The sequence below is a fragment of the Sciurus carolinensis genome, chromosome 5 (genome assembly GCF_902686445.1).
Source record: "Sciurus carolinensis chromosome 5, mSciCar1.2, whole genome shotgun sequence".
Taxonomy (NCBI): domain Eukaryota; kingdom Metazoa; phylum Chordata; class Mammalia; order Rodentia; family Sciuridae; genus Sciurus; species Sciurus carolinensis.
In genome coordinates, this window is record NC_062217.1 from 156,093,226 (window position 1) to 156,106,481 (window position 13,256).

Sequence of the window (13,256 nt, forward strand, 5' to 3'; positions counted from 1 at the left end):
AGTAAAATACTTTAATAGCTAAAATTTTTGGTTATAAGAATCAGAAACTAATGGCAGTTGATTCTAGAAAGCCCTAAACAAGTTAATGACAAAGAAAAACACCAGGAGATATGCAGAACTAAGAGTAAACAGAGCCAAGGAAAAATACCCTGGAACACACCACAGAACTGGACAGCTGTTGCCATTGAGGTCTCTGGCCAAGACGTGTCATATTGCAATGCTGGCCACACCCATGCCAGAGCCTAGGTGCTGCCTTGGGATTGTTATGGCAATCGCAGCCTCAGAAACCCTGATGAGCCTCCATCACCATAGGCACCTACTCCAGAGCAGATCCGTAGCAGACTCTGCCCCTTTGGCTTCTGATTCAGACGTGAGTACATGTGTGTTTGATTTGCATGACCACAAGAGAGGAAGGAAAAGAGGCACTTAGCATTGCCAACTCACATGATAGAAAAGAATCTTTCACAAGGACTTTTCCAAAGACAACAAGAAGGTTTAAACCCAGATCAGAGGAAAATAAGGATATATGTCCACTAGAGGTACAGGAATATACTATGGTTGTGAAGAAGGAAAATTCTCCAAATTAATGCAAATGTAATAAAATCATAATAGTGACTGAATTCTAGTCTAGGTATTATTCTTTTTTCCTTCTTTCCTTATTTTGGTACTGAGGATTGAACCCAGGGTCACTATACCACTGAACCACATCCCCAACTCTTTTTACTTTTTATCTTGAGACAGAGTCTCACTAAGTTTCTCAGGGCCTTTCTAAACTTCTGAGACTGGCCTCGAACTTGCAATCCTCCTGCTTCTGCCTCTTGAGCTTCTGGTATTACAGACGTGTGCCACTACACCAGCTCATTTTCTTGTTTCTTTAATGTTCTGTGTGTGTTTTGTTATGCCATGCTTTGAATGATTTTGTCCCTTTCAAAATTCACATTGAGACTAAATTCCCAATGTGAGCATTCTGGGGAGGAGCACAGCATGGCAGCAAGGAACTGGGGTGTAGCTGGTTCTCCTCCCGCTCAACAATCCTCCTACTGCCAGGTGGACCCTCTGGACTCTCCTCTGTGGTGGGAGCTGGGGGTGATTCTGGGCATCCCCCAGCAGATCCCCAAGGCTCCTGGGGGCAACGTGACCTCCAAGGAGGCAGCAGGTGCTTCACCTGCAAAGGCCAATGGACAGGGGAATGGCCATATGGAAAGCAATGGAAATGTAACCCAGCAGGGTGAAGGGGAGTCACCCTGCAACCCATGCAGGGAACAGATGAGGCAGCTGGGGCCACTGGCAATGCCATTGAGCCAGCACCCCCTGGCCAGGGTGCTGAGGCCAATGGGGAGATGGCTGCCAAGGAAACCTCTCAGAAAAAGAAATTCTCTTTCAAGAAGGCTTTCAAGTTGAGTGGCATGTCCTTCCAGAGAAATGGGAAGGAGGGTGGGGGTGATTCTTCCACCTCCTCACCCAGAGGAAGAGCAGGCACAGAGGGAGATCGGTGCCTGCAGCCAGGAGGGTGCTGCCCCGAGGGAACACTGCTTTCACCAGGGAAAGCCAGGAGCCCCAGGCGGGGCAGAGGCCAGCGCTGCCTCCAAGGCAGGAGACACAGAAGAGGCAGCACCCCAGGCTGCAGAGCCGTCCACTCCCTTGGGCCGGAAAGAGACCCTGCATCACCCAGTGTTCAGCAGAATGAGTGTGGGTGGGGACAGGTGGTTGAACATGGTGCCCCGGCTATCTTCCCGTGCCCAGAAAGGAAGGGCTTGTTTCCCCCCTCCCAGGCTTTCCTCTTCTCCCTCCTGTGGTTTCTCCCATCAGCCATCTGGTTTTTCTCTCAAGGCCAGTTGAGGATTGCCCCTTACAATTTCCCAAGTTAGGTTAGTGATGTGAAATGCTCCTGTCCCTGGCCCTACCTCCTTCCCTGGCCCTAGCACTGTAGAAGGCAATTGCTGGTTCTCTCTCCCAATTCTTTTCCAGGTGGGTTATGCTTATCCTACTCCCCAAATCCCTGAACCAGAAGTGGGGTGCTTTTACTCCTAAGCTCTGAGTGTCCAGCCTTCCCTGTTTTTAGTCTTTTGTGCTGTGCCTATGTCACCTGGGCTGGGGAGGACATAGAAATCACAAAATAAAAATAAAAAATCATTGCCAGTGCAAGTGTTGGGAGCTGGCATCTCATGGGAGTGTGTAGGTCCCAAGGGCTCCTCTCTCACAAACGGGTCAATGCCATTATCCAAACAGGATCAGCCCTCGTTGGCCGCTTTGCCATTCTACCTTCTGCCTTGTGATGACACAGAAAAAAAGCTCAACAGATGCCCAAGATTTCATTTTAGACTTTGTGATCTTCACGACTGAGCCAATAAATTTCTCTTCATCATAAATTAGCCCGTCCCATGTATTGTTATAGTAGCCCAGAAATTAAGATGTATTCTTAATCAGCCAACGCTTTTTTCCAACCATCTTCCTTCTGCTGAGTTAAAATTCAAGCCTCTGATGTCAGAAACTGTGCCTTCTTCCTCCCTTTGCAATCCAAGCATGCCTTTCTTTAGAGCACCTAGAACAGAACTCACAAAATGAGGGGGTCTTAACCAAGTCCTAAAAAAATGATGGGGAGAGAGAGAATCTGAGGTCAGGAGGGAGCAAAGAACTCAATAAACAAATGAATAATTCAATGACTACTGAGAAACTGATTAAACTTCAGCACAAAATCAGAGCCAGTTTTGTCCCCTTCTTCATTGTCAATTTTGTCAATATCATCTATTGAACAAAGTAATCTGTCATAGCAAAGTTTCTATGTTCTTCTTTGTAATATTTATTTATTTATTTATTTTGGGTACCAGAGATTACACCCAGGAGCAGTTTACTACTGAGCTACATCCCCAGTCTTTTTTTGTTTGTTCACTTGTTTAGTTTTAAGTTGTAGATGGACACAATACATTTTTTTTATTTATTTTTTGTGATGCTGAGGATCGAACCCACTGCCTTACATGTACTAGGCAAGCATTGCACCACCAAGCTATAACTCCAGCCCCCATATTTTCTTAGTTATTAAAATATATACCCACATATACAAATCAATAAACTTCAGTAAATGCTTTCAGTCATCAAGGATAAAGTAGCATTAAGCAAAGTGTTTTCTTGGGCTGTATGAGGGATTGAACTCAGGGGCACTTGATCACTGAGCCACATCTCTGGCCCTATTTTGTATTTTATTTAGAGACAGGGTCTCACTGAGTTGCTTAGCGCCTTGCTGTTGCTTAAGCTGGCTCTGAACTCACAATCCTCCTGCCTCAGCTTCCAGAGCTGCTGGGATTACAGGTGTGTGCCACTGTGCCTGCAAAGTATTATTTTTTATAGAAAGCATTTTATCAATTCAGATAATACATTCTTCTTTTGAAAATCTAGGTAGGTGATGTAGATAGATGTGGTGAGTGTGTATACTATGGAGCTTATGCAAGGCAAGTAAGTAGATTGACGTAATTCCTCCATGGATCACTGCTGTTCTCCTAGATTCCAAGCAAGAGTTATGATCTTCCCAAATCCCAGTGAATATCCACAGTGAAAAGGGGCTACCAGGTGAATGACTGAGGTTTGAGATCCTGAGTGCAAGTGACTATGCTAGATGTCAGGAAGGAATATAAGCTGCTGTACATAGTCCATAAATAAGAGAGCACTTCTAATAGCATGTCCTTATTCCCAGCATATCTTGACTGAGTATCTCCAGAATCCACAGTTGCACACCACTGTGTGATAGCTTTGATTCTTTCTTTCTATTTTTGGTACTTGGGGTCTCACTAAGTTTCTTATGGCCTCATTAAATTGCTAAGGCTGGCCTCCAACTTGCAATCCTCCTATCACGGCCCACTGAGCTACTGTAATTACATGCATGTACTACTGTTTCTGGCTTGATTTCTTATATTAATATCCTCAGTCTCTGTATAAATGCAACCCAAATCCTGAGTCCCTACTTGCCAGTTGAACTATCACAGGTTTCAAAACACAGAAGCAGGAACAAGGATAATTTTTGTGTCCCTTGAAGTCGCTGGTAAAGCCTAAATTTTGTGAATTAAATACAGTCATATATAAGTATGTATATGTGTGTGAGTGTGTGTGGGTGTGTATGTATACATATGTGTACATATATATTGTATATGTATGTGATATATCACATATATTACATGCATCGTGTATATGTAATATATATCTATCCATACATATACATACATATATATCTTGCTTTATTCTATTTTTTTGTTCATATCATAGTCTTAAGAGTATTGAGAAATGATCCACAAGTCCCTTAGATATCCCTGTTTTGCTTCATACTTGACCAAGTTCCAAAAAATGGTAATTTAAGAAAAAAGCAATAGTTTTACAACAATCAATAAAAAAGTGTTCACATGCTAATACAATACTCACAGTATTCAAAGGCTACTCACAAAATCCTGACTGTACATTAGGTTTTTTCAATCAAAGCAGAAATGGAGCAAAAAATAATATAAAGATTGTACATATCAAGAACAACAATTTCAACGTGTTTTCTTTGGGATATTTTCAGCTACTAATAACAGAAAGCCTGGCAAATTGTGACTGAAAGAGAAACCATGAGGACCTTCATAGTTTATTTAAAAGACCTCTGGAGTATGGCAACAGCTTTAATACAGCATCTCCATCAAGCCCTCTAAGAACAAATTCCCTTTGCCTTTCTGTTCTGATGACCTCAGAGTATTCAATTATTTTTATTATGTTTATATCCTCCTCATGCCCACTCTAAATCCATTCAAGAAAAAATACAAATACTTTTCTTAATAGCAACATACTAAAAAAATGTAGCAGTAATTGTTATTGTTGATGTCATTATTATAATTTTTATCTCTAGATCCGAACAAATGACCCTGATCTAGGTTCAAAGTGATATTACTAAAGAATGACCCCTTTCTGTTTGTCTCCAATCAAGAAGCCAAAACTTAACTCAAACCCACCTCCATGGCTGATTTTCCTTGTGGTTGCATTAGCTCAAACTGATTCAGTAGGTCGCCCCTAGCTGCAAGGGAAGCTGGGAAAGTTCATATATTGGCAAAGAATAAAAGAAATATTTTGGCAACTGTATTTTCCAACTCCAAGAGCTGTCTTTTACACTCAAGTTGCTAGTAAGACTCTGGAGAGTGAGCTCCCACCCTCTCACATAAGCTTTCCTTTCTCAGAATTGAATTACAAATATATTTGAAAGGAGGTGTCAGACATCTGAAAGCAGATAGGAATCTTATGAATTCAAATAGTATGAGGAGGTGACATCCTCATAAAAGAGAAGGTTAATCAGAGACTCCACTGGTGATTTCAAATTTATATTCAAGAAATAGTCTAAGCAAGACAGTACTATAAAGTTAGATTCAAAGCCCAAGTACATTTTTAAATCAAAGTTTTTATCAGAAGCGTTTTCCTTTTTCCAATTTCTTCCTGAGCATTTGTTGGAGGCAGTCCATAACGTCCAGGGATACAAGAGGAAAAAGGTCAAGTGTGGTGTTGCCGTGATGTGATGCAGGACCCAGTGAGGAGAGCAACTGGAGGAAACAGGAGCATGCAGGGATGGGGAGCCAAGAAAAGAAGGTAGCTGAGTGAGGGCAGAGGAGCCACCGGGATGCAGGGATTAACTAGCAAGGTGAGTGTTTGAGCAAATCATACCCCAGGGGTTCAGTGTGCAGCCAAAGCCCATCCCCATGAGGTGACTGCCCAGGTGAGAAGTTGGTCAGTGTAATAACACACAGGAGAATAGGAAGCAAGAAAATCAACATCTTGGGTTAATAGGAGTCAGGTTTCTAAGTGTCGGAAAAGAGTTATCAATACTGACAGAGAGAGCCTAAATGGTTAGTTTTGAATTAGAAGTACTGATGTAGACTCATCATATTTTATTTTAAGACACATAGACATAGGAAGTATTTTAAGACACATAGACATAGGAAGTATGTGTGTATACTATGCCCATCTATTACTTCAGACTTTGTCTAATGGAAAGTTAGAAACAGGCAAACTCAAATCTTCATTTCTAAAAATAATTACTAAAATAAACTATAGCTCCCTGGAGAATGGATATTAAAACTGAGACAGTGGCTGTCCAAAATGGAACTAGAATATCTTATTGTGACAATCAGGTAAACTGTTCACAGAATAAGAGGAGAATATCAAAGGATATAGAAGTCAGCCTGAAGTCTTCCACTGGTCAGTCTGGCTACTTTGAGCGTAAGAGTAAACAATATGGTAAGAGATTAAAACCCATTAAATAAAAATAGAAATCTATAAGCCGATTTGGTATCAATAAATACGTGATTAAGTAAAAACAAAACATCATTTTAGATTAGAATGCCAAATAATGTAGGAGAAGATTTAAACTATGTATAAATCTGACAAAAGATTTTTACATAGTTCCAAGGTATGTTCCCACAAAATAACAAATTCAATGAAAACAAAGGAGAGGAGTACAGAAGAGAAATCTGATGGAAACAACCATAACCAAGTGACACCAGTGTGGACACCACCACCCAAGGACAAAATCCACCTGGAGCTCACACGGACTCCAATACAAACAACTTTGTTTCCATGATTATTTCGGACAAAATGTATAATCTGCATATAATCATTACAGCATCAAAATTGGGTTTTGAGGAATATTTGACAAAATGGTTTCTTTGTAATCTTTTTAAACCAAATCATAAAAGACAAGGAAAAACACTAAGAAAGTTTCCTGGTATGGTTTGGATATAAGGTATTCCCCCAAAGCTCCTGTTTCTATGCAGGAATGTTCAGAGGTTAAATGATTGGATTGTGAAGCTGTGACCTCATTAATCCAACCTAGTTTCAATTGTCTGACTGGGTGGCAACTCTAGGCAGGGAAATCCTGGCTAGGGGAGGTGGGTCACATCCTGGAAGGGTTCATCTTCCCTGTGGCCCCTTCCCCTCTCCCTTTCTCTATGCCTCCTTGCTGCCACAAAGGTAGCAGCTGTCCTTTGCTGGTAACTTACCCCATGATATTCTGTCTCATCTTGGGTCTAGATCAATGGAGTTGGTCATCTATTGACTGAGACCTCTGAAACCATAAACCCCAAATAAACTTTTCCTCCTCTAAGGTATTCTTGTTAGGTTTTTGAGTCACAGTGACAGAAAGTTAACTAAAACATCCAAACTGGAAAACACACTTGTATATTATCTTGGACTGAATCATGTCTAAAAATAATATTCCTAATGTTGACCAAGTTAGAATAGAATTTGTGGACTGTATTATTGTTTTATGTTACCATCAACTTCTTGATTTTGAGAATTTACTGGGGGTATGTAGGAAAATATACTTTGACGTAGCAAATGCACATGAATATATCCAGAGTAGTGAAGCATCTTTTCTGTTACTTATTCTTAAATGGTCCCTGAACCATTACCCATATGATCATTTGCTTGTATATGGAAGATTTTGAGAAGTACAGAGGAAAAAAAGTGGTAACTGTCAAGAATTGCAGAACTTAGGTGTATAGCATAAGGAATGTTTTCTTGCTCTTAGAATTTTTGTCTTAAGTTTGAAAATTTTTAAAAGTAAAATATAAAGAAAAACTTTTAAAAGTGCTACCATTTTGATAACTGATATCTTGTTTTCATGGAGAAATATTCTCAAGGCAAAACACATCAAGGAAACAGCAACATTTTTTTTTTCTCTGACAAATCGCACATTTTTAACATTTTTCTGAAGGCATTCAATGATTGATGATGATTCATTAAGAGAAAGTTCAACTTCTTTCCTAGGCGAAGGAAGCAAAGTCACTACTCTGAGATTATAGGGTCACTACATATTTTAAACCTGCACTGCAGAGTCTATTTTCATCTGTGTTCACTTTCCAGGGATGTTAACTACTGTATCTGAGGGTTTTGAGCAACTGGAATACAGATTTAAGCAATTTATTCAGAAATTTCTTAAGGGATTTTGTACTGTCACTGCTACATAGTTTAGCTGTCTCACAGGACACTGGTCTAGCAGCAAATTCCTTCTAAAGCTTTTAATTCTTCTTTAGCTCTCTGACAACATCTCGTTTTTAACTTCTTAAGAGTGTCTTTGCTATCAATACAAATATTAACTAAGTTTCAGAAAATAAAAGATCCAACTTTTGAAAGGCCAATATTTGGGATTAAGCCAAACTTCTCAAAGCAGAACTGAAATCTCTATGGTGCGGTTTCACAATTTCACTGCCCTCTTTATTCATTGGTCCAACCCCACCCATCCTAAGTGAAATGTTTGAAGAAATCTTCTATCCTCCAAAAGAACATCCTTGTCAATCCCAACAACCATTCCTCTTGATTTTTATTCCGTGTGACTCACTCTGGAGTTATTTATTTACATTCTGTTTTTGGTACTAGACCAGAAAAACAATCTTCTCAAAAGGGTACTGGGGTTTGCTCATCTCTGCAGATTTTGATGTGCTAAGCACAGATCCCAAAACATAAAACTACCTAGATGCAGTCTTATTAAGATAAGATTCCAAAGTTCAATAATTTGGTAGCTGTGGTGAACACATAGGGGGCTTGCCTCAACGGTCCTCACCTTAGTATTCACCCCTGTGCATAATTCTCTTCCCTTGGCAGAAGTCAGGACCAATTAACTTGCTTCAACCTAACAGAACATCACAATGGTGACAGGATGCACATCATTATGTATACTTGAATATATTACATAAGATTATAATGCCAATCATCAGAGCAGACTCTCTCCCTGACTGACTTTGAGAAAGCAAGCAGTTTTGTTGAGAAGGTTTTTGGACAAGGAGCTAAGATTGGCTTTGGGGCAACATTCTGAAGAGACGGCAGCTCGCAGCCTGCAAGAATTAAATGCTGTCAACAATTAATTAATGTAAGGCAAATCTGAGTCTCAGATAAGACCCCAATCCCACCTGACACCAGAATGACAATAAAAGGCTTTTCAAGTTGACACTTCATTTTCCATTTCTGTTTTTGGGCCCACAATTTCTTTCCTAAGATCAAGGTCTTCAACTTATATTCCTTTCCTCATCTTCCTACCTCAAAAAGACAGACTCATAAAGGCCAGCTTACCCATAGCCTTGCTCCCTTGCCCTGCCATTGAAATGGAACTTCTAAAAAAATATCCTGGAAATGTTATGGAGAATTCCTTCTTTTGTACCTCAAGATCTTTCTACCACTGAAATAATTCTTTCATTTGGAATATCTCTTTCATGCTGTACTCTGTCTATATGCTATCTCTCCCTGTCAGAGAGGCACAGTGAATCTTCTGGTCTAGAACTAGTGTCTGAAAGAGAGAAGTGTGCCTTCTTAAATATTTGTCGAGTTATAATCTAGGGCCAAGAGCCTTGAAACTGCACTGCAGTGTTTCCCAACCTACTCCCTCTTACAGAAACAAAAAACACAGTGTTGAAGGTGGCATCTGACTTCTCCAGGTTCTCACACAGACAATACACACTCGAAAAGAGGAGTTCTGGTTGCATATTAGCAATTAGAAAATGACTATTTTTTGTTCACTTAGCAGAAAAGTCAGTAGACTCAATGCCCTCATCAGGGTATAAAATCCAGACCTAAAATAGGCTTGAGGCACTTGCCCTAAGCTAACTGATATGTACCAAGTTCTTATTTATTTACAATCTTTGGTCAAGGACCAGAAATGAGCTGGGAGAGTCAGAAAAGGTCATTTTTCCATAAGATATTCTACTCTGTCTTGCAGTCAGTGAGCCTGCCACAAATACTATCCTCAGATTCATCCCTCAGTCTCATGAAACTAAGGGATTCCTCTCTCTTGTTGCTGAAGAAGAAACAAGGTATTGAGAATCCAAACAAATCAGACATTCTGCTTCTATTTCATATATGCAAAGAGAGTTGCATATGCACCATATATTCAATGGCGAATAAAAAACGGCTTGAGGTCATGCCTGGAAACTATAAAAGAGAAGATGCATGTAGATTGCTATTATTATTACTCATGATTGGTTCTAGCACTATGCTGGACATTTACAGATACATCTTACTTTATCTTCTGTAAGCATGAGATAAGTACTATCACCAGCATGTTACGGATGAGAAAACTAAGGTTGTAAGAGGGTGGTTATTTAGACCATTCTCAGATTCAGTAAATACCAGCACTGTCGCTCACTTATCTCTCTCTCTCTCTCTCTCTCTCTCTCTCTCAACCCCAATGTGGATCCACGTTCCAAAAGAGCTCATTTCTTTTGACCTGCTACTGTCTGCCTTTGAATGCATACTTATTTGTAAGGAACATTCCTCAAGCTTATCTGATAGCAGTTACTGACACCATGGTCTAAGTAAGCCAAACAGTCTGAACAGAGAAACTGGGGTAATGGTAAAGACTCACCATGGAATGAAGGTCTTTGCAGTTGTTGAGGCCGAGTTTGAGCTGAGGGGAGGCCTCGTTCTGTCATGCACCATAGAAAGCTGTGATGTGAGCTCGCCCGCGCTGCCTTGCCTCATGCTGTGTGCTGGAGCTTGCCATTCCCCCAGTCCTTTGTCTCAGACCTGTTGCTGGGCAGAATTGCTTAGGCATGCTTGGTTTGTTTACACTACCTGGACCCTGGACATATAGTTCACCTATAGGCTGACTCTGCTTTAACAAGCATGTTAACCTGATTGGATAATGTGCCTATATATGTCCTGTGCAACCCTAAATAAAATTAGATCCATGCCTTCAGAGCTTGATCTCTGATACCTGGGTAAGTGCACTGGGTAAGACTAGGTAGGGTAGGCATTGTTTGTCCTCACCCTCAGCAAACCCGTCTCTGAACATCTACACTTATTGGTCATAAAAATCTCTTAAAAGACACTTTTTAATTTCCAGTAAAGTTTTAGTGATACCATTATTATTTTCCCACCTGGATCTTCATGCCAATTCCTAAAAGAAAACTGATCCTGACAGACTCCCTGGGATACTGCTGAGAATGAATCCTATAATTCACTGAGACGGGGGAGTCATGACACACAAGAGAGCAGTAGTGTCGACTCTGAAGGTGTCAATTTCACATGGTCCCTTCTCAGATTGTAATTACACTCCCCCTGTTGCCTTCTTTTTGCTCAACTTCGAAGAGATAGGAGGAGGAAATTAATTAGCATAAACCATTGCTCTTACCTCTTGAAATGATGATGCTCATAAACCATAGCTTGAGTCCCTATAAAAAGATGAAATGAGAGAGCATGACTCCCAGAAGATGACTGGGCAAGTGGCCTTGATGTATTTGTTGGAGAGACACTGAATTGTTCTAAGGAAATTCCTTTTCCTGGCCAAAAGCTGCATTCTCTCAGATGCAATGGTGAAGACTGTGTGTGTGTGTGTGTGTGTATGTGTGTGTGTGTGTGTGTGTACATGCACGCTTGTGTGTGTGTGTGTGTGAGAGAGAGAGAGAGAGAGAGAGAGAGAGAGAGAGAGAGAGAGAGAGAGAGAGAGAGGTGCCTGCAAGTGTGTGCATGGACACATAAGCACAGCACATACACACACGCCATGCACAAGCACCTTCAGCCCACCTTGAGAAGGATGGGGATGGAAGAATCAGACACAAAATCACTGGTGAGAGGGAGCATCTGAGTTGGAAGACTGGAATTCAAACTTCAGCTCTTTTAGATATTAATAGTAAAATCTTAGGAAATCACTTTTTCTCCATTCCTCAATTTCCCATCTAGAAAAATAAGGATAAAAGTACCAACCTCACGTTGTTGCCATGAGGATGAGTTAAATAAGGAAACGTATGTTAAAAAGGGCAAACATGCACAAGAACCTGGCACAGAATGAGTCTTCAACAAATGCGTTTCTTAGAGCGTGTGAGCTCCTAGGTTCTAAATGGAGACCTGGGCTTCCTTAAGTGTGAAAGGGCAAAGGGGTAAGAAGGTTCATCCCAGGAAGTGATTCAAGAGAGAAAAACGGTGGCAAGGGACCTCGAGTAAAGCTTACCATATGGCGACGTACACAGGCACAAATGGGCTAAAGGACAACAATGGTCAGTATTGCTGCCAGGAGGACCCAGAGACTTCTTTGAACATTTCTGAGATTCTGATAGGAGGGAAAAAAAGAAAAAAAAGAACAGATAAAGAAAATTTTTAAATGGAGTCCAGAAAAACATAAGACTTTATTTACTCAATGATTAGTATTAATACCATAAAAATGAAAAGGTGACATAAAACTGTATCTGGGGTTTACAAATAGCTAATCGATGATCGTATACAAATTGAGTCTCAACTCCAGGCTTCAATATTCAAGTTTTTCTATATCCATCTACATGTTTTCTAAGGTCCTTTAAAGCTGTGGGTTTTTTTTTTTTTTTTTTTTTTGAAGTTTCCTTTTGCTGAGGGATTTAAAATCCAATCTTAAGAAAAAATTAATGATGATCATGGTTTTATTTATCATGGTTTTATACAAATATAATTAGATATATCAAATAAAAATAGTGTGGATTACAAGTAATATGCATTCTGCAGCTATCTTCAATTGCATATTATTTTCACTCCTGAAAATATATTACTGAAGATAACTTGGTGACTAGACAGTGGCCCAGGATAACCAGATGACCATGAGTTGAAGATGACAGGACCCCATGAGAGAAGGAGCCAGGGTCACTTAATCATTTAGGAATACCTGAACTGATCATAAACACACTGACTCCACAAAATATTCATTCATTCATTCATTCATTCATTCATTGGAATTGTCATTTTAAAACCTAACCAGTTCTAGTTACTTTCTCCTGAGTTCTCTCAATTAAAATCTAGGTATCTAGAATATCTTCAGTGGGACCTTTCACTCCTCTGTCCCTGACTGTTTGCATTTCCTGAGCCCAAAGGGAAGATGGAAGGTTAAGAGAAGGGAGATCCCTGTGACCTCTGTAGGTAAGACAAGGTTTCTCTGCAATAGAAGGAAACTTCAAATCAGGTCAATGAGTTTCCACTGGAGACGTCCTCTACCCAAGTACATGCCACCAGTATGCTTTGTGGCATTTTTGTGCACAGAAAGGAGATGGCAGGAATCTTCTTTGATCTTTCAGGTTTGTCCTGGAGCCAAGCAGGACCTAGAATCACCTAGGTCCTGGCTGATCTCTGGTTGTAATCAGCCGTTTGTGCTTTCCCCAATGCACTATCTAGATGATATCACTTACTATTTGTGTGCACTGAGTAGAGCAAACCCAGAACTGTTTCAGAGAAACTGAATGTCCTCCCCTGGCCCAAGTGCTCTGCCCTGGTGGCCAGGCACTTCTTTACATTATAGAAGG

The 13,256-nt window shown here is 40.4% G+C and overlaps 1 pseudogene; it reads left to right on the top strand.

Moving 5' to 3' along the window:
* The first annotated feature begins 984 nt into the window (after nucleotides 1-984).
* Nucleotides 985-1,868, top strand: LOC124985793 (MARCKS-related protein-like; annotated as a pseudogene).
* Nucleotides 1,869-13,256: the final 11,388 nt, after the last annotated feature.